Source organism: Notolabrus celidotus, chromosome 17 (assembly GCF_009762535.1).
Source record: "Notolabrus celidotus isolate fNotCel1 chromosome 17, fNotCel1.pri, whole genome shotgun sequence".
NCBI classification, from domain to species: Eukaryota; Metazoa; Chordata; class Actinopteri; order Labriformes; family Labridae; genus Notolabrus; species Notolabrus celidotus.
The window spans coordinates 29,788,392-29,807,631 of record NC_048288.1 but is presented as its reverse complement, the minus strand read 5'-3'; the positions used below and the strand labels follow the sequence as shown (position 1 = coordinate 29,807,631).

The 19,240-nt window shown below is 39.6% G+C and overlaps 1 long non-coding RNA gene and 2 other non-coding genes across 3 annotated transcripts; 1 reads left to right on the top strand and 2 right to left on the bottom strand.

Moving 5' to 3' along the window:
* Positions 1-7,765: 7,765 nt before the first annotated feature.
* Positions 7,766-10,473, top strand: LOC117829095. Its single transcript, XR_004634546.1, has 2 exons — positions 7,766-8,044; positions 10,108-10,473. It is a non-coding gene; the product is annotated as an uncharacterized LOC117829095 (long non-coding RNA).
* A 5,298-nt stretch (positions 10,474-15,771) lies between these two features.
* On the bottom strand, positions 15,772-15,843 carry trnae-uuc. The gene has a single exon. It is a non-coding gene; the product is annotated as a tRNA-Glu (tRNA).
* Positions 15,844-16,470: 627 nt separating this feature from the next.
* On the bottom strand, positions 16,471-16,542 carry trnae-uuc. Its single transcript has one exon. It is a non-coding gene; the product is annotated as a tRNA-Glu (tRNA).
* Positions 16,543-19,240: the final 2,698 nt, after the last annotated feature.

The following is a 19,240-nucleotide window of genomic DNA, read 5'->3' as shown; positions in this document are numbered from 1 at the left end:
CAGTCTTTAACCTTTGCAGCTTACATCCTCAATGCAAACACAGATTATCGATTTGATATCGCTGCTATCTCACTGACTTGAACATTGAACTCTGACCTTTGCACAAGTGAATACTCAAGCACTGTGTGACAGAACATGAAGCCTCTGTGGTCTACTTTAAATTCTGGAAAGAGACTCTGATATATATCAAAGTGACAGTTTTTAAACTTTAGATAGAAGTCTCAGGTCTTTTTTTGTGCACAAGGTTGAGCCTCCAGAAGAACCAGACACATGTTAGACACACATCTGCTGAGACCGTGTTGGAGAGAGGGATAGAGGGAGATGAAGAGAGAGAGAGATGATAGTGGGGAGACGGATAGTAGTAGTAGCAGCAGCAGGACGTCTATGGCAGAAGGTTGGAGGAACCTACGGGACAAGGGAGCTCAGGGACTCCAGAAAGGACTATGGTTAGTGACTTTAATGGGACAGGAAGAGTTAAAGTAAGAGACAGGCAGAGAGAGGAGAGAGAGGGAATGACAGGAGATATAGCAAGTTACAGTGGCAAGGACAAACTTCCTTTAACAGGCAGAAACCTCGAGCAGGACCAGACTCATAATCCTGTGATGTCGCTTCCATAAACAATTTACAGACTACGTTGCTGCTAGCTCAGCATTTCTTAACTCTGGACATCTCTGCTAAAAAGAAAGCACATCTGACTTCCTGCCTGAGTCTCTGCCTGCTGCTTGACTCCCCAGTAGTCAGACATTCAGGTCACACTGGTGTGGTTCATTTTTTAGAGTCAGCAGAGTGTGTGGGGTGTGTTGATGTTAGAGGTGGAGGACCGGGGCTGTAATAACAAGAGCACGGTGGTCTCTGAGTTCAGGAATAACTGTGTTTAAAGAAAGTCATCTATCCATGAAACAAGACAGCAAATCCTCTCCTGTTTGGTCTCCGTACAAACTGCACAGACATCAAACCCGAGCTTTAAATCCTTTTGCACATCTTGACATAAAAGACAGAGGTAGAGAAAATTAAACCCATCAAAAAGGAACAAGGTTAAACCTTGTAACACAGAAACCTTCAGAGTATTCACTGAAGCTTTGTGTTGTTGTTTTATTTACTTTCAGAGTCGGTCGGGGGGAGTGTGAAGATTAGAGCGTTAAGTGTAACACGAGGAAACGACAAGCAGCAGTGACAAAAACTAAGAGAACAACAGAACAAAAGAGTCACAGAGGAGGCGCAGGGAATATGAGGATAAGGGAAACGCAACAGAGGAAACAATCTGGAAAAAGGAACGGAGATAATTTCAAAAACAGGAAACGTTACAGACTGAATAATGAGGGTCACAAGTCGGAAGGCGAGTCTTTGAAGTGAATCAAGTTTTAAGTTCAAGTCTCTTGTTGTGTCGGGTCACGAATGCTTTAAATCAGGACAAGCCAGAATCCCAAGTCAGGTCAGTTCCAGTCTGGAGTTTTTATCAGAACAAGTCTCAAATCCTAAAAGTGAAGTCCAAGTTTGTTATAAAGCTTTGAGGAAAAATTGTTTCAAAGGTCTAAAATCAAGTCTCAGTCACAGTGTGTCAAAGAAAGAAAGAAAGAAAGAAAGAAAGAAAGAAAGAAAGAAAGAAAGAAAGAAAGAAAGAAAGAAAGAAAGAAAGAAAGAAAGAAAGAAAGGAAGAAAGAAAGAAAGACCCAAAACCCAAAAAAGGAATCTACAGCAGAGATCCAGAGGAACCTACGAGACAAGGGAGCTCAGGGACTCCAGAAAGGTCTATGGTTAGTAACTTTAATGAAACAGGAAGAGTTAAAGGAAGAGACAGGCAGAGAGAGGAGAGAGAGGGAAAGTCAGGATCCCAGTGTGTCAGTCTAAGCCTATAGCAGCATAACTAAGATCTGGTCCAAGCCTGATCCAGCTCTAACTATAAGCTTTATCAAAAAGGAAAGTTTGAAGCCTACTCTTAAAAGTAGAGAGGGTGTCTGCCTCCCGGACCCTGACTGGTAGATGATTCCAAAGGAGAGGGGCCTGATAACTGAAGGCTCTACCTCCCATACTACTTTTAGAGACTTTAGGTACGATGAGCAGGCCTGCATGCTTGGAGTGCAGGGTTCTACGAGAGACATCCCTGGTTGGTTTGAATTTACAAGAAATACAAGTCCTTGGAAAAAGGGTTCAATCAGGATGACTGAGTTAAGTGACAAGTCAGGCCAGTCATGTTGAATTCGGGTCTCAAATGTTGTCAACAGTCTTCTCTCAGCCCCACCGTGAATGCGTCTCTCCTCCCGGTGTTCCGGTTTTAAAAGTGACCCTGTAAACTGGAGACCTTCAGCTGAACGTGTCAGTGTTTGTGGAGTTTACACAGCTGTTGAAACACAGAGGGAGTTCCTGGGAATGCAAACTAGTTTAGTTTTTATTAAGATTTCAAAATATCCTCATCAGATATTTAATGATCGTCTAAAGACGTTTATGAAGGATGCATCCGGCTGAGAGTCTCCAGTTAACAGGGTCGCTGTTTAAACCAAAACACCAGCCGATCTCTGCCACGGCTTTTTGAGTTAAAAAGGATTTTAAAGCCGTGTTGAAACGTCTTTGCTACTCGTGCTTATCTCCTCTCACGTGTTGATTCATTCATTGCTTTTTACATGTTTTTAACAGCAGGAGCAAAATTTCTACTTTTTTTCCTGTTTTTCTGCTTTTGGAGCACAATTTCAAATATGAGGAAAATGTATTATTCCGACAGGCTCCGGGTCAACTTTTTTGTAAAATTTTTTTTTTTAAATTTTTTTTTTTAAATTTTTTTTTTTGTAAATTTTTTTTTGGGTCAAAACTTTTCTTTTTTCATTTTTTTTTTTTCAAATTTTTTTTCAAATTTTTTTTTCAAATTTTTTTTTTCAAAATTTCTTTTTTCAAAACAAAAAAAATCTTTAAATTTCTTTTTGTCATTTTTTTTTTGTCATTTTTTTCTTCAATTTTTCCAAAAAACATTCACAGTCATTGTTTTTTCCATCTGTTATTCACTTGATTTCTCTTTCTTTCATTAGTTTTTATTTGTTCTATCTGTTTTGTATGTGTGTGTACTTTTCAAAAGAAGAAGCTGTGATTCTCTTGATTTAGCAGCTTGTAACAGTAGTCTTCTCTCAGTTAACAGGGTCGCTGTTTAAATCGAAACACCGGCCGATCTCTGCGAAGGCTTTTTGAGTTCAAAAGGATTTTAAAGCCGTGTTGAAACGTCTTTGCTACTCGTGCTTATCTCCTCTCACGTGTTGATTCAGTGAATCCATCTGTGATGAAATATAGCACCATCTAAAACAGCACCAGCTGAGTCTCTTCATGCTAACAGGCTAACTGTTGTGTTGCTCATAATAATACCTGCCTGTCCGTCTGCTTCTATGGTGTCATCTGTGATGAATGGCATTCGTCTTTGTTTTACTGCCCTCTACTGGTCTGGTGGTGTAGTGCATTTACTTTTATTTTCTCCATACGTCACTGGCCTGATTTGCACAATCTACCCGGGTCTAGCCCGCGGTCGAAACGCAGACAACAATGGGGGCACAGGAACCTTTTAGTTCAGGGTAAAGTAGTTCTGGAGGAACTCTTGCACCTTACATCTCCTACTTCTCATCCCTCTTTATAGTCACCTCTCTGGAAGTCTTTCTCCACTATGTCTTGACGCTTCATTCTTCTTTATTCTCTCTCTCGCCCTCTTTCACTCCCTCTATTTTATTCCCCTTCTGTCCGGGGTTTAAGACGTCATTGAGAAACCTTGAGATAGATGAGGTCTTCAGCGAGAGGCAACCATCAGCTCGGCGCCACAACACAGTTAGAAAGGGTATAAATCAGAGAATATGATCAGGAATGACAGCGCTGTTTGCCTTGGAAAGCCCATAAACCCTGATGCAATAATGTTAGCGGGGGAGAATGGCAGAAGTTGTCATAAAATCAAACACATGCTCAATATGGGCGACGTGCGTGTGTGAAATTGAATAACCTGCGTCATGTGACGGGGCAGTCTTCAAAAAACAAATCCGAATCCGTTTGCATCGCTTCATTGGATACATTTAAATGCAATCAGCAGAAAGTAAGAAAGGCATTTCTGCTCAGTTGAAATATGTTTCTCATTAGAGATGTCAGTGGGGAAAGCAGGGATGTTGACGCTTTAATCGCCCTCCCTTTCATTCGCGCCGTAATGGGACTTGAAACAGCTGCCTCTCAGAGGGGGAAAAAATCAGTTAGTGCGTCATGTGGTCAAGTATCATCGAGACCCTCTGGAAATCTTCAAGTTGTGGTGGAGGGGAAAAAAAAGTGGATTATTTTAATACGAGTGGGTGGAAGGAGGATGGAAGGGGAGGAGTATTTTCCCCTCTGAAGATTTAAAAATAAATACCAGCCCTCCTCGCCCCCCTTGCCTTTTATCATCAGGGACCACATGCGGGCCCACACTTCTTCCCTTTTTTGAAATTACAGCCGTAGGTTTGTGGCAGGTTAGTTAATTCTTAGCAGAGGAAGAAAAAGGGAGTCAAAACCACCAAGAACACCACTCCTGTGCTCTGGTGATCCTGCAGCAGGTCTGCAAAGCAAGTCCAGATTTCTGTGCCACCACATATAAGTGCCCACCCAGCCTGTTCTCTGTGTGATCTTTACGATGCTTGTGTTTTAGACGGTTCAAATCATCCATTAAATAAATCTGTTGAAGCTTAAAGTTTATTCAACTGTGTTTAATCTATATGCACCATAAACAGGATGAAAACACACAATTATGCTGTCAAGCTTTCACTAATTATAGCCCTAAGGTTTTACTATCAGTGCAAGAACTATACGTATTATAAATTAGGATTTCTTAAGTGGGCAGAGCTGTGCAATGACCTTGATCGCTCTGTTGTTCGATAATGGTCTTACAGCAGCAAGAGACGAAAACAACCTTGAGCCTGGAATCTACATTTTTCTGAAAGGGATGAATCTTTTGGGGGAAGGTCTGCTCTCTGAGGTGCATGGGTGAGTTAATGTTGAAGTCATGCCTCAGCAGAAGCTGCCTTAGAATAATGAAATGTTTGAACTTAATTGTAGAGTACTTAGGAAGAAGATACGTGCTTACACATTAGTCAAGATTAATGTCATAACTATGCATCCATTAGTATATGAGTGTTTTTTTGACTGTTCTTCTGCCCTCTAGTGGCCAGAAATGAGCTCCCGCAGCTTTAAGAAGAATCTATAGTAGCCATCCAAAGTATTTGTTTGACATCTCATCACATTTTATCTTAAAGTAATGGAGTTAATAATTGTTCTGCCCTTCATATGCAAGATAAAAAATATTGAGTGTTGTATAATGGGTTCTTGTGCTTTTATTTTGAAGTCTGTAGAGATACAGGAAGCAGGAAGTAGAGACTGAAAGAGAAATGTACATCTGAGGTTTTTCGTTTGACATCTCCTCACATTTTATTTTAAAGTGCAAGATTTAATTATTGTTGTGGGCTTGATTTGTTTTGTATATCACAGTAAAAGTTGACTTCAAAATATATATATTTTTAGTGTTTGAGTGCTTTTATTTTGAAGTATTTAAAGATACAGGAAGCAGGAAGTAGAGACTGAAAGAGAAAACATACATCCAAGGTTTTTCGTTTGGCATCTCCTCACATTTTATTTTAAAGTGCAAGATTTAATTATTGTTGTGCGCTTGATTTGTTTTGTATATCAAAGTTAAAGTTGACTACTAGATTAGAAACGTTTCCATAAAAGGTTCTTGTGCTTTTATTTTGAAGTCTGTAGAGAAACAGGAAGGAGGAAGTAGAAACTGAAACGGAACATAACCATCCACATTTTTTTTTGACATCTCCTCACATTTTATTTTAAAGTGCAAGATTTAATTATTGTTGTGGGCTTGATTTGTTTTGTATATCACAGTAAAAGTTGACTTCAAAATATATATATTTTTAGTGTTTGAGTGCTTTTATTTTGAAGTATTTAAAGATACAGGAAGCAGGAAGTAGAGACTGAAAGAGAAAACATACATCCAAGGTTTTCGTTTGACATCTCTTCATATTTTATATTAAAGGAGTTATAAAAATAATTGTCCTAGTCTTGGTTTATTTTATATATCAAAGTAAAAGTTGACTGCAAGACACAAAAATGTTGAGTGTTGTTGTGCTTTTATTTTGAAGTCTGTAGACAGACAGGAAGCAGGAAGTAGAGACTGAAAGAGAAAACGTATATCAGAGGTTTCGTTTCACATCTCCTCTCATATTATTTAAATTAATGGAGTTATAATTGTTCTACCCTTGGTGTATTTCATATATCACAGTAAAAGTTGACTACTAGATAAAAAACGTTTCCATAAAAGGTTCTTGTGCTTTTATTTTGAAGTCTGTAGAGATACAGAAAGCAGGAAGTAGAGACTGAAAGAGAAATGTACATCTGAGGTTTTTCGTTTGACATCTCCTTACATTTTATTTTAAAGTGCAAGATTTAATTATTGTTGTGCGCTTGATTTGTTTTGTATATCAAAGTTAAAGTTGACTACTAGATTAGAAACGTTTCCATAAAAGGTTCTTGTGCTTTTATTTGAAGTCTGTAAAGAAACAGGAAGGAGGAAGTAGAAACTGAAACGGAACATAACCATCCACATTTTTTGTTTGACATCTCCTCACATTTTATTTTAAAGTGCAAGATTTAATAATTGTTGTGGGCTTGATTTGTTTTGTATATCACAGTAAAAGTTGACTTCAAAATATATATATTTTTAGTGTTTGAGTGCTTTTATTTTGAAGTATTTAAAGATACAGGAAGCAGGAAGTAGAGACTGAAAGAGAAAACATACATCCAAGGTTTTCGTTTCACATCTCTTCATATTTTATATTAAAGGAGTTATAATAATAATTGTCCTAGTCTTGGTTTATTTTATATATCAAAGTAAAAGTTGACTGCAAGACACAAAAATGTTGAGTGTTGTTGTGCTTTTATTTTGAAGTCTGTAGACAGACAGGAAGCAGGAAGTAGAGACTGAAAGAGAAAACGTATATCAGAGGTTTCGTTTCACATCTACTCCCATATTATTTAAATTAATGGAGTTATAATTGTTCTACCCTTGGTGTATTTCATATATCACAGTAAAAGTTGACTACTAGATAAAAAACGTTTCCATAAAAGGTTCTTGTGCTTTTATTTTGAAGTCTACAGAGAGACAGGAAGCAGGCGGTAGAGACTGAATGAGGAAACGCACATCCAAGGTTTTCGTTTGACATCTCCTCGCATAATATCTTAAAGTAATGGAGTTAATAATTGTTCTTCCCTTGATGTGTTTTATATACTAAGTAAAAGTCGTTTGCAAAATAAAAAAACCTTTGCATAAATGGTTCTTGTGCTTTTATTTTGAAGTCTATAGAGATACAGGAAGCAGGAAGTAGAGACTGAAAGAGACTGAAAGAGAACATGACCATCCAAAGTTTTTGTTTGAGATTTCATCACATTTTATCTTAAAGTAAAAGAGTTAATAATTGTTTTGCTCTTGGTGTTTTTTATATATCAAAGTAAAAGTTGACTGCAAGATCACAGTTTAGTGTTGTTGTGCATTTATTTTGAAGTCTGTCGACATACAGGAAGTAGAGACTGAAAGAGAACCTGTTTGACATCTCTTCACATTTTATCTTAAAGTAAAGGAGTTATGATAATATTTTTTTTCTGCCCTTGATGTGCTTTAAATATCAAAATAAAAGTTGACTGCAAGATAAAAAATGTTTAGTGTTGTTGTGCTTTTATTTTGAAGTCTGTCGAGATATGGTAAAAAGGATGTAGAGACTGGAAGAGAACACGACCATCCAAAGTTTTTGTTTGACATCACTTAACATTTTATCCTAAAGTAACAGAGTTAATAATTATTCTACCCTTGATATGTTTCATAAATCAAAGTTAAAGTTGAATGCAAGATAAAAAATATTTGCATTGAAGGATTTTAAAGTCTGTCTGATACAGGAAGCAGGAAGTAGAGACTGAAAAGAGAACATGACTTCATCTGTGTGGTTTTCCCCTGTTGAATCCAAAGTAATCCTCTGCATGGATCCCTCTGAAAGCAATGGCTGTAAGTATTTTATACTGTTTACATGTTTGATTAATTGATGAGTTTTATTTGCATTTTCTGACTCACTGAACTGAGTCTTTAAAGGAGCAAGCACGCTCACTTCCTGGTTTTTGAAATGGGAGTTTTGCTGGCTGTTTATCTGCTGTTTACACTTGTGAAGAGAACAGTACAATAATCTGATGTTGTAAACCAAACATATACAGTGTATTGAGATGTGTATATATATAGAGAGAGGTGGCAGTAGCTGGATCTGGAGGGATTTGGCTTTGAAAAGAGGTCAAAGGTTCAAGTTATGGTACAGACCAGAGCATGGGAATTGGACCGATTTAATGAAGTTTCTCTTCTTCTTCTGCCATAGTCAGCATGATGTAGCCACAGTGGCTTTGACCACAGATAAGGGCCAGGTGTGATTGTGTTTGGGAGATCAGGTGGAGCTAGAGGATAAGGAAGTGTAAGCTCATATAAAAAATGCATCCATAACCAAGGGTCACTGTGACACTAATTAAGACACTTTTAAGACCTATAAAGACACACTGAAACCAACATGTGCAACCAACTATCAACTGTGGACTCTTAAACCTGCTGCTGTTGGTAGTCTCAGAGTAAACATCTGTTCAGAGAGAGGGACTTTGAATGTCAACACTATCCCTCCCAACTAGATTTCCTCTTGGCCCCGCCAACACAGACCGGCGTGTGCAGTCATGATAGTGCTGGACTCATAACCAATCGGAGGACGTGGTAGGGGCCACCCCTTAACCAATGAGGACAGAGGATTGGTGATTAGCTGTGATTGGTCCGTCATAACAGGAACGAGGGGAATAATAACATTGCTTGATACAAAGGCATTGGAAAACAGAGATTTCACAATAGTCTCAAATTACTCCACTTAATGATGAGTACCGATGGGTATTATGACCTTTTCTCCAAACCCAGCAGAAAAAAAGCAACACATTTTTACACCATTCCTACCAACAGCAGCTTTAAGAGTGTCTTCTAGTGGAAGTGAAGGCTGAACAACACTTTCTGTGAGGCTACATGGAAATTAAATGTCAGTCACAACGCGCTGTGCCTTTAAGAACACCCTGCCAGATAATCTCTTTAACAATGAATGGGACCATTATTCAAAAAATTTGAAATCAAAGTGTTGATGAGGCCTTAAAAACTGGGACTGGGACCATGAAGTCATTAAGAAAATGGCTTTTGAGTTAATATTTCTGCAACAGTCGAGTCTCCACCTCGTGGCTGAAAAACAGAATGCACTCCTCATAAGCTTCCCTTCTCAGATCTCGTCGTCTTCTTGTATTCAGGATTTGTCTGACATTGATTAAAAGCTCAATGAGTCACTGACGTTCGACCTCCCTGATAGAAATCCAATCATCAGATTCCAGATTTAGGACATCCGACCTGTGTCAGACGGACGAAAGGTGAGGTCTGAAGACTCCGTCCCCGTAATGCACTCTCTGGGAAACTGCCAGGAGTGTTATAATTCGATCCACACTGACACTGCTGCGCTTGTCTGTTCCTGATTCAAATAAAGCCAGTGAACAGGGAGGGTACTTTCCGCTGCAGGTTGTGTGAAAAGATTAACACTTTCCTATTATTACCTGCATAAATATGAGCACACATCAATAATTCATCCTAATGGTTCACTGTGTGTGATTAGATGTCAGCTGCTCAAGGATTCGCATTCACTGCTTGTTTTTTCCTGCTGCTGCTTTCACATGGATATGATTTGTTCTGCAGCAGCCAAAAAGACAGATGTCTTTTGTGTGCATGCGTGTGTGTGTTTGTTTGTTTGCCGCCTTCAATGCACACGCACACAAACACTCCCTTGACCAGATCCCATTAGCCTGCAGCTATTTATTTACAGCCGCAGAAAGATACCAGGAGAGTACATCAAACAATCCAAAGAGGGCAGAGGAGTCTCATGTTTACGTGTGTTGTTCTTTTTGTGGTGAAACCAGATCTCACTATTGATTTGAACGCCGATAACAAACTTCTGAAAGTCTTTTTACACCTTTTTTGAAAAAAAAACCCCAACAACCTCTCGCTTGTCTTTCCAGGTTTTTCTCGTCTCCGTGTACATTCACCACACGAGTGTTGCAGTCATGTTGCTTCTTGGGAAGTCATGGGATTCCTTTGGAAAAACAACGCCGCAGGGGGAAGAAGACGGCGTACGAGGAGACTTTGTGGGAAGAACAGTGTAAGCTCTGTCTCAAACACTTCCCTCTGGTATCAAAGCAAAGACCCCGTGACATGTCGGGTTCTTGTTATTCACAGTTGACATTACATCTGATGTTTGCAACAAATAAAGCACGCAGGAACTTCAATGAACCCTGCTGTATCTAGGAAAATAACAAATACCCATGGCTGATTTGTTGTTTAGTGAACGGGCATCAAGTGAGCATTAAAAATCAGACTGGATTAAACCAGGGAGAGATTTTTGATTTAGAGTCAAGTAGTTTCTGCTACCTTAAAGCGGTGTTCGTTTTTTAAGCTATTAACAGCAGACGTTGAATATTATGGCGCTGATAATGGCGTCACATCTGAGTCGACTGGTTTCCTGTTATGAGTTGGAAACAAAGTCAGAAAGTTGTTGAGCTAAAAGCTCCTGGTGTTGTTTGCGCAGAACAAGACTAAGTTGCTTATAAACACAGCTGTTTTACTATTAGTACTGGGAGCGGCCATCTTGGATTTCAATTGTCCGCCCCTAAGCTATCTCAGCCTATTACAGGACTGCATTGCTTGTAGTTTGATGGACAGATTCGACGCACAGTGGAAGTAAATTTCACTTATTGTCTTGATGTGTATTTCAGCTTGTCTACTTCATGGAAGAAAAAGTTGTTGACAAAAATGTATCTTTGTAATTTTCGTGAATGAAATTTGAAGCGCCGTAACGCCTCATTCATCTATTTGTCCACTAGAGGGCGATGTAACTTAACAATGGAAAGGGTTAATTTGTAATTTGTGAACAAACTAGTGAACATTTTGAAGCATTGAGGCTGATTTATACTTCTGCGTTGAATCAACGGCGTACCCTACGCCGGGGGTCCGTGTAGCTCCCGTACCTACGCCGAGGCCTACGCACGTAGCTGACGTGTACCTCCTCCAAAATGTAACCTCACGTAGAGCCGACGGGCACCGCAAGCCCTGTGATTGGTCCGCTCGGCGGCTTTGTCTTTCCCGCATTTACAACACTTCCGGGATCCCGGACATCGGCCGTGTATTTCATCTCCTCCTCTCTATTCTTCATGTAATCATGTCTGTATGATAAACAGCAACATGTATCAGCTGTAGATTAACAGAACACGCTCTGAATCGATGTGGAAAAGTAAACAGAGATCGTAGCGGGACCGGAAGCAGGCGGCCGGCTATCAGAGAGACCACACTGCCCTCAGGCGTTTCGGCGGAGAATTGCTGCGCGACACGGACACACCGACGCACAAGTATGAGGGGCTCATGTCCGCGTCAGCCCCTGCTGCGTAGGGGCGACGCAGAAGTATAAATCAGCCTTAAGCTATCTCAGCCTGTTACAGGACTGCATTGCTTGTAGTTTGCAGACAGATTAGTCGCACAGTGGAGGTACATTTCACTTTGTCACAGTTTTTATTATCTGATGTGTATTTAAGTTCGTCTACGTCATGAAAGAAAAGGTCATTGACGAAAATGTATCTTTGTAATCTTCATGACTGAAATTTAAAGTGCAGTAACGCCTGGATGGTAAAAAGTGGCAAAAAAACCCCGAAAAATGTTTAACTCCAAAAGGTGGTGGAGACCAAAAACAGAGCACAAAGAGTGAAACTGGATATTTAAACAACAGCTGGACAAAAACAGATCCACAAAGAAGTGATATTGTAGTAAATACATGTTTATGAAAAGAAAGTGTCTTTGTCATTTTCATTAATGAAATTTAAAGTGCCGTAACACCTCATTAATCTATTTGTCCACCATTAATTTGTAATTTCTGAACAGACTGGTGAACAATTTGAAGCATTAGCACAAAATACCCCAATTTTTTAGCTCCAAAAGGTGGTGGAGACCAAAAACAGAGCACAAAGAGTGAAAGTGGATATTTAGTCACTGGGTGGACACAAAAACACATCCACAAGGAAGGGATAATGTGGTAAATAGATGTTCATGTCACTTTTATGAATGAAAGTAAGACTGCTGTAACACCTCAATAATATATTTGTCCACTAGGGGGCAATGTAACTTAACAATGTGAAGGATTAGTTTGTAATTTCTGAACAGACTAGGGAACAATTTGAAGCATTAGCTGCAAAAAAGACCCCACACTTTTAGCTCCAAATGTTGGTGGGGACCAAAGAGTGAAAGTGGAAATTTAAACACTGAGTGGACAAAATAAGGTCCACAAGAAAGTAATAATGTAGTAAATAGATGTTCATGTCATTTTTATGAATGAAAGTAAAACTGCTGTAACACCTCAATAATATATTTGTCCACTAGGGGGCAATGTAACTTAACAATGTGAAGGATTAGTTTGTAATTTGTGAACAAACTGGTGAACAATTTGAAGCTTTAGCGGCAAACAATCCCTTAAAATGTTTAAATCCAAAAGGTGGTGGAGACCAAAAACAGAGCACAAAGACTAAAAGTGGATATTTAGTCACTGGGTGGACACAAAAACAGATCCACCAGAAAGTGATAATGTGGTAAATAGATGTTCATGTCATTTTTATGAATGAAAGTAAAACTGCTGTAACACCTCAATAATATATTTGCTCACTAGAGGGCAATGTAACTTAACGATGTGAAGGATTAGTTTGTAATTCGTGAACAGACTGGTGAACAATTTGAAGCATTAGCTGCAAAAAAGATCCCACACTTTTAGCTCCAAATGTTGGTGGAGACCAAAAACAGAGCACAAAGAGTGAAAGTGGAAATTTAAACACTGAGTGGACAAAATAAGGTCCACAAGAAAGCAATAATGTGGTAAATAGATGTTTGTCACTTTTATGAATGAAAGTAAGACTGCTGTAACACCTCAATAATATATTTGTCCACTAGGGGGCAATGTAACTTAACAATGTGAAGGATTAGTTTGTAATTTGTGAACAAACTGGTGAACAATTTGAAGCTTTAGCGGCAAACAATCCCTTAAAATGTTTAAATCCAAAAGGTGGTGGAGACCAAAAACAGAGCACAAAGACTGAAAGTCGATATTTAGTCACTGGGTGGACACAAAAACAGATCCACCAGAAAGTAATAATGTGGTAAATAGATGTTCATGTCATTTTTATGAGTGAAAGTAAAACTGCTGTAACACCTCAATAATATATTTGTCCACTAGGGGGCAATGTAACTTAACAATGTGAAGGATTAGTTTGTAATTTGTGAACAGACTGGTGAACAATTTGAAGCTTTAGCGGCAAAAAATCCCTTAAAATGTTTAAATCCAAAAGGTGGTGGAGACCAAAAACAGAGCACAAAGACTGAAAGTCGATATTTAAACACCAGTTGGACAAAAACAGATCCACAAGACAGGGATGATGTGGTAAATATATGGTTATGCACAAAAAATGTATCTTTGTAATTTTCATGAATGAAAGTAAGACTGCTGTAACACCTCATTCATCTATTTGTCCACTAGAGGGCAATGTAACTGAACATTGTGAAAACTGCAAGGATTCATTTGTAATTTCTGAAATCTATTATTATTAGACTTAGGTAAAAAGGGCAATTAGAGGAGAATAACAGACTGGTGAACAATTTGAAGCATTAGCGGCAAAAAAGATCCCAAATTTTGAACTCCAAAAGGTGGTGGAGACCAACAACAGAGCACAAAGAGTGAAAGTGGATATTTAAACAACAGGTTTGACAAAAACAGATCCAAAAAGAAAGTGATAATGTTGTAAATACATATTAATGCAAAAAAATTATCTTTGTATTTTCATGAATGAAATTTACACTGGTGTAACACCTCATTAATCTATTTGTCCACTAGAGGGCAATGTAACACACAATGTGAAAATAGTTAGGATAAATTGTAATTTGTGAAATATATATCAGGGGAGAATAACAGACTAGGGAACAATTTGAAGCATTAGCGGCTAAAAAGATCCCAAATTTTGAACTCCAAAAGGTGGTGGAGACCAAAAACAGAGCACTAAGAGTGAAAGTGGATATTTAAACAACAGGTGGACAAAATTAGATCCAAAAAGATAGGGGTAATGCAGAAAATAGATGGTTAAGCATATTAGGATCTGACATGGTGAGGCACTAACTAAGGACATCAACAAGTTGAAACAAAACACTGCTTTAAGGACGATTTATTTGATATTAAGTGTGTGATCAGGTTTGTCCATTGAGAATGAATCACTGTTGTTAGGTTTGGACCAATTAGAATCAAACATACAGTATTTAAGACAGCTGGGTAATACAAATGGAACAATGTACAGCTATTTTTAAAGCAGAAATTCAACTTTACTGGCCTACATACAGCCTATCATGTTTTATTTCAACTTCATAAATGTAAAACAGACATTAAAGATAAAACTTTTGTTGACTAATTCAAGGAATTCACCACAAACTAAACTTATTTGCCGTTTTGGAACTTTTACACAACTTGTAATCAAAACATATTCAACATTTTCTCATATAGATTCTAATTTTGAAGCTTACTCAAACACTCATCATATTGACGGCACTTGTACACATTAAATACATACATACTCATATATATAACTGAGGATCTGTCATTATCAGCCCACATCCATCTTATGCAGCGCTCCATTAATGGAGAAAATTGCCCCCTGTCTTTACGTTCACTCTGCACTCTGATGCCCTTATTTCCCGCTCTTTAGAAAAGCCATTTGGCGTCATTCATTCTGCCTTCAGCAGTATGGAAATCAACTTCAATAGATGGAGATAATCCACGACATCGACTCTGAATCACCAATTTGTTTGGGAGTTTCCATCTGATCATTCCTTCATTGTGTGAGTGTGTCTGTTTACGACTCCACACACGACTCGACTCGGCGCTGTTTCTCTCAGAGACAGAAACGCGTCTGCTGGGAAACAGAGACGTGAAGACATGTGCTTTATGTGTTTGTTAAACAATATGTTGTTCTCCACCAAGGTCAGTTAATAATGTCGCTTTGTCACCGAAGAACATCTTGTCCGAACACTGAACGCTGAACACTGTTACTGTTCAGAGTCTGTTTCAAGGAAACCTCTAGCATGCCTTACTCTGCTGTGGTGACTTTATCTATCTATCTATCTATCTATCTATCTATCTATCTATCTATCTATCCATCTATCCATCTATCCATCCATCCGTCTATCCATCTACTTATCCATCCGTCTATCTAATCTCAGCAGATGTGTGTCTAACTTGAGTCTGGTCCTGCTGGAGGTTTCTGCCTGTTAAAGGAAGTTTGTCCTTGCCACTGTAACTTACTAAATGCTGCTGTAGTTAGAGCTGGATCAGGCTTGGACCAGCTCTTAGTTTTGCTGCTATAGGCTTAGACTGACACACTGGGATCTTGTCTTTCCCTCTCTCTCTCCTCTCTCTTCCTGTCCCATTAAAGTTACTAACCATAGACCTTTCTGGAGTCCCTGAGCTCCCTTGTCTCGTAGGTTCCTCTGGATGTCTGCCATAGACATCCACTACAATTACTACTATCTGTCTAGTGTCTCTCGTCCCTCTTGCATTAAGGATGAAATGAGCATATGTATGTAACTTAACTGCGAAAGGTCAAAGACTGTTCCCATACCGGGAGTTGAACCCGGGCCGCCTGGGTGAAAACCAGGAATCCTAACCACTAGACCATATGGGATTTGGTATCAGTTTGTCTTATCTCTACAAAGACTCAGGAAATGACACTTAGTCCAAGTCATGACTGATTGGATAGACCTTTCTGGAGTCCCTGAGCTCCCTTGTCTCGTAGGTTCCTCTGGATCTCTGCTGCTGTGGACGTTCCAGACTCCAGCTGCTACAACTACTACTATCCGTCTCTCCACTATCATCTCTCTCTCTCTTCACCTCCCTCTATCCCTCTCTCCAACACGGTCTCAGCAGATGTGTGTCTAACATGAGTCTGGTCCTGCTGGAGGTTTCTGCCTGTTAAAGGAAGTTTGTCCTTGCCACTGTAACTTGCTAAATGCTGCTGTAGTCAGAGCTGGATCAGGCTTGGACCAGCTCTTAGTTTTGCTGCTATAGGCTTAGACTGCCACACTGGGATCCTGTCTTTCCCTCTCTCTCTCCTCTCCCTTCCTGTCCCATTAAAGTTACTAACCATAGACCTTTCTGGGGTCCCTGAGCTCCCTTGTCTCGTAGGTTCCTCTGGATGTCTGCCATAGACATCCACTACAATTACTACTATATGTCTAGTCTCTCTCTCCCTCTTGCATTAAGGATGAAATGAGAATATGTATGTAAGACAACTGCGAAAGGTCAAAGACTGTTCCCATACCGGGAGTTGAACCCGGGCCGCCTGGGTGAAAACCAGGAATCCTAACCGCTAGACCATATGGGACCTGCTATTAGTTTGTCTTATCTCTAGCCAGACTCAGGAAATCACACTTAGTCCAAGTCATGACTGATCGGATAGACCTTTCTGGAGTCCCTGAGCTCCCTTGTCTCGTAGGTTCCTCTGGATCTCTGCTGCTGTGGACGTGCCAGACTCCAGCTGCTACAACTACTACTATTCGTCTCCCCACTATCATCTCTCTCTCTCTTCACCTCCCTCTATCCCTCTCTCCAACACGGTAGGTCTCAGCAGATGTGTGCCTAACATGAGTCTGGTCCTGCTGGAGGTTTCTGCCTGTTAAAGGAAGTTTGTCCTTGCCCCTGTAACTTGCTAAATGCTGCTGTACTTAGAGCTGGCTCAGGCTTGGACCAGCTCTTAGCTATGCTGCTATAGGCTTAGACTGACACACTGGGATCCTGTCTTTCCCTCTCTCTCCTCTCTCTGCCTGTCTCTTACTTTAACTCTTCCTGTCCCATTAAAGTTACTAACCATAGACCTTTCTGGAGTCCCTGAGCCCCCTTGTCTCGTAGGTTCCTCTGGATCTCTGCTGTAGATTCCTTTTTTGGGTCTTTCTTTCTTTCTTTCTTTCCATGTTTCTTCATCCTTTATGTCTCCTTTTCTTATCCCGTACTTTCCTTCTGTAATACTGTTTATTCTCCTCTTTTTCTTTCTTCTGGTCTCCCTCTCTTTTCTCTTTTCTTAGACCTTTCTGGAGTCCCTGAGCTCCCTAGTCTCGTAGGTTCCTCTGGATCTCTGCTGCTGTGGACGTGCCAGACTCCCGCTGCTACAACTACTACTATCCGTCTCTCCACTATCATCTCTCTCTCTCTTCATCTCCCTCTATCCCTCTCTCCAACACGGTCTCAGCAGATGTGTGTCTAACATGAGTCTGGTCCTGCTGGAGGTTTCTGCCTGTTAAAGGAAGTTTGTCCTTGCCACTGTAACTTGCTAAATGCTGCAAAGTGCTCTGCTCATGGTGGATTAAGATGAGATCAGACTGAGTCCTGTCTGTAAGATGGGACTGGATCTTATCTGGTCTTGATGTTGGGTCTTTGTTGATAATAGAACATATAGAGTACGGTCTAAACCTGCTCTGTTTGGAAAGAGTCTGAGCCAAAACAACCTACCATGGGCACTGCATATTTTGCAGCTGAAGTGTGGTCGGCTCTCAGAAAACTTCTACAAGTATTAACAGTGAAGGAGACCATCTTTCTTAATAAAACAAGGGATGAGTATATTTTAAAAGTTGTCTTTATTACTGTCAAGGTGCTAACCTGAAATAAGAACTGCACATGTACTGTGTTTTTTCTGACTGCCTGCTAGTTCTGGGGAACATCATATTTTATGACACAGTGTCAGACTCGGAAGGTGAAACGTCAGTTTTATAACTGGAAATGGAAAACTGGCAGAGCTGAAGCAATGCAGTAAGTCGGCTGACTGATGCCAAGCGAGCGAGGGGTTTGGCCGAGGCCTTGGAGGAGTGCTTGGATGAGGCCGGCTGCAGCTGGTGGGGTCTGAGGTCACGAACAGATGTCCTTCACAACCTCCAGCGCCGGGCTGTTCCTCTTTTGTCGAGGTGCTCATTTCAAAAAGTGCCAAGTTTCATCTGTTTTTTCTCTGACGGGCGTCTTGGGAGCTCGTAGAGGAGGGAAGAAAAGAGGGGAATCTTTTTTGGGGGGAGGCTTGATGGCTTCCCCATTTAGCAGGCAAATGAGGAGTCTGTACAGTATGTGCACTCTTCAAACAGAAGCTGCTTTCATCACTTCAAGTAGTAAATCTACACATTAGGGGGTTTTCACAGTCTTCAGACTCGTGCACGTCAAAGCAGTCACTGTTATTTGTTTAGGAGGCAATATTTCAGCTCACTGTGAGAGGTTATTATAACTCTCTGCAGAAGGACTGCACTGGAAAAACTGCCCATCCAAAAACAAGGGAAAAAAACTTATTTCATACTTTTACCTTGAAATAAACAAAAAAAGAAGAAGTGAAAATGTGCTTGGTAAGATTTCTTAGAATAAGATGTAATATTTAGAAAACTGTGATCTTAAAATCAGCAGGGAAAAACCTATTTTAAGCAATATTTTATCAGTACTTTAAAGCTTAGTGTCTCAGAATAAGACAGGAATGATAACAATTAATATTTTTTCACTCCAAAAAATATTTTTGCACTAAACTTCTTCATTTGAGATATATTCACCTTAATCTGAGTTGTATTATAGCAGCACTTCTCTCGGTTTAAGACCATCTTGTACTTAAAATAAGATGACTAAGTTGAATTGTCTCATGTTGAGATATAATGTCTTCTCATAGTGAGCTGGATATACTAATATTCAGTCATGTTGTTCTTTAGGATAAGACAGTTCTGCTCTAAAGGAGCTGTTTCATTGTGTGCATGGAGTTTGAGGATGGATATTTTTATCTGATTTAAAGAAACAGAGTCTGAAAACTGAAACCCACCCTTAAAAACAACAACTTCTCTTTCTTTCTTTCTTCTTTTCTTTCTTTCTTTCTTTCTTCTTTTCTTCCTTTCTTCATTTTTTTCTTTCTTCCTTCTTTTCTTTCTTTCTTTCTTTCCTCTTTTTCCTTCTTTTCTTTCTTCTCGTTCTTTTCTTCCTTTCTTTCTTTCTTTCTTTCTTCTTGTTCTTTTCTTTCTTTCTGTCCTCTTTTTCCTTCTTTTCTTTCTTCTCGTTCTTTTCTTTCTTTC